Genomic DNA, 2,730 nt, shown 5'->3' with positions numbered 1-2,730 from the left:
GTGATGGAGAAGGAAGCCTGGTGTGCTGCAGTCTACAGGGTCACAAAGAGTCAGACACGACTGAGAGACTGAATTGAACTAAACCAGTTTCTCCAGGAAACCTTCCTTGACTTAAACGTCTTTTCTTTGTCCTTCTACATCACTCCCCCCAGATTTTTGTGATAGCATTCACATTTACTGTATTTAGGGACTTCCCTGGTGGTCTAGAGGCTAAGACTCCTCACTCCCAACGCAGGGGGCCTGGGTTCAATCCCTGGTCAGGAAACTAGATCCCACATGCTGCAACTAAGAGTTTGTATGCTACAACTAAAGATCCTGCAGGCTGCAACTAAGATCTGGTGCTGCCAAAAAAAAAAAAAAAATTACTGCATTTAAATTATCTGCGTTGTTGGTCATCTCTTCCAGAATATATTTTACTCCTCTGTAAAGCATCTTTTTATCCCTATTCCTAGTAGAGTTCCTGGCTTATGGTAGGCAGGTTATAAAGGTCTACGAGCAGATCAAATGGTACTAGAATTCTGTAAAAAATTTTCTCAGTTCCTTCCACATACTTCTTGCCAAACAGAAGAGGTCCCCCTCATGATCCATGCTTGCACTGCAGGAGGTGCAGGTTCAATCCCTGGTCAGGGAACTAAGATCGCACATGCAGCATGGTGGGGCCAAAAAGAAAAAAAGTGTGTGACTTTTGTCCCATAGGCACAAGGGAATCATTAAAAGGCTATAAGTGGGGTGTGATCTGACTTGGCAGATAGTCAAGAAGTGGGCAGAGGCAAACTCACAGGAGCCTTGACCTTCCGTTCTCAGGAGTACAGACTTTCATGGTTTAGCAATGGAGACTCATTCACGGAACCGAGACGCACATAACACAATCAGTGGGCTTTTCTCTCTGAACACGAGAAGAGCCTGATTAAGAATAAAGGAAACATGGGTAACCAGCCCCGCTGGAATAGAAACAAAGATGCTACATGGAAGACTTCCTAGTCTATCTAGGGAGTTCTGCACACCCTCCTCAGGGGTAAAAGCATCTGAGTGTGTCTACCTGGGCCCACAGGTATACCTGGCCGGAGTGAGCAGTGAAGAACAAAGAGGGAAACATTTCCCGACAAGAAGACCTCAAATAGTTCAGTTGCAGAGGCACGCAGAAGGCAGATAATGTATAAACAATTTCCTGGCACAGTGGTTCTCAAACTCTGAGCGTGCATCAGACTCAGCTGTGGAGCTTGTTAACACAGAGATGGCTGAGCCCGTCCCTGAAGATTCTGAGTGGGTGGGTCTGAGGTGTGGCCAGTGAATTTGCCCTTCTAAGTTCCCAGGAGGTGCTGCAAATCCGGGGACAACACCATGAGGACCACCACCCTAGCATCCACTCCATGTCTCTTTCCTCAAGAGGCCTGTCCTTTCACAGAGGCCAGCAAGGTCTCCTGCGAGCCAAGACTTAGCAAGACCTCTGTCTTTGCTAACAATCTCCATCATTTTCACCGACTCATTTTTCTCTCCACATTGTCAGATCTCTGCTATGGGGGTTGAGGGGGCAGGGGACAGACAAGAGCACCTTCCCTTAATAGCAGGGATGGACAGTTACTCCTTGACTGTCACTCTACTCCTCTCTCTTTTCCTTGCAAACTTTTTATTTTTGGCCATGCCACATGGCTCGCAGGATCTCAGCTCCCTGACCAAGGATTGAACCTGGACCGTGGCAGTGAAAGTCCAGAATCCGAACCACTTGGCCACGGGGAACTCTCTTTTGCAAACATTTTAAATTGTTTACAGCAGCTATTTTTATTTCCTCACCCTTCATTCTCTCTTTAATGTCATGTAATCTTTCTCCTACTCACATCCCCCACTTTACTGATCGTCAGGATTATTTGTAACTTTATGATCACCAGATCCAGTTGTTGTTTTTCAAATGTGTTACATGATACAGATTTGATTTTATCGACCACTCCTCAGTATTTATAAGAAAAAGCTCTGTGTTTAGAACTTTCCCCATATGCCTCCATCCCTCCATTAACTCATGTTACTTCTGCCTACTAATACTACTTGCTTCCCTGAAATATAGGCTCAGTGGTAAAGTATCCACCTGCCAATGCAAGAGATGTGGGTTCGATCCCTGGGTCTGGAAATTCACCTGGAGGAGAGAATGGCAACCCACTCTAGTATTCTCGCCTGGGGATCCCATGGACAGAGGAGCCTGGCGATGTTACGGTTCATGGGGTCTCAAAAGAGTTGGAGACAACTTGTGACTAATCAACAAGAACAAGATACTTACCTGACACGGATGAATGCTCCTTGATAACAGAACCCCAATTCGGTTCAGGTGTCCAGATGAGAAAAAGTTCCCCTATCTCCAGGGGATAAACCATGATTGAGCTAAGCCACCACATTAATCGCTTTGCCCACTACCAGTGATTAGTTGATCATTCTGCTCTGGCCAATGAAACAAAGGAGAAGCCTGGTGTGGAACTCCTGGGAAATATTTTTTTCTTTAAAAAAAAAAAAGCACAAGGAGAGATTACTTTTCAATGAGGGTGTGATGGAGCTGCAGCAACCATTCTGTTACAATGAAGGGTTATATCCAAGGACAATAGCAAACACGTGGAAGATGTGAAAGCAGAAAGTTGGAAAGCATGTGGGTTATCAGCAACATCATTTTGCAAGTGAATTCACAAACCCCAGAATTATCTATCTCCAGACATCTGCTACGAGAAATAATAAGCCCCTCTTTGGTCT

This window comes from Ovis canadensis, chromosome 3 (genome assembly GCF_042477335.2).
Source record: "Ovis canadensis isolate MfBH-ARS-UI-01 breed Bighorn chromosome 3, ARS-UI_OviCan_v2, whole genome shotgun sequence".
Lineage (NCBI taxonomy): Eukaryota > Metazoa > Chordata > Mammalia > Artiodactyla > Bovidae > Ovis > Ovis canadensis.
The sequence above is the reverse complement of the archived record's forward strand: the minus strand, read 5'-3'. Positions refer to the sequence as shown.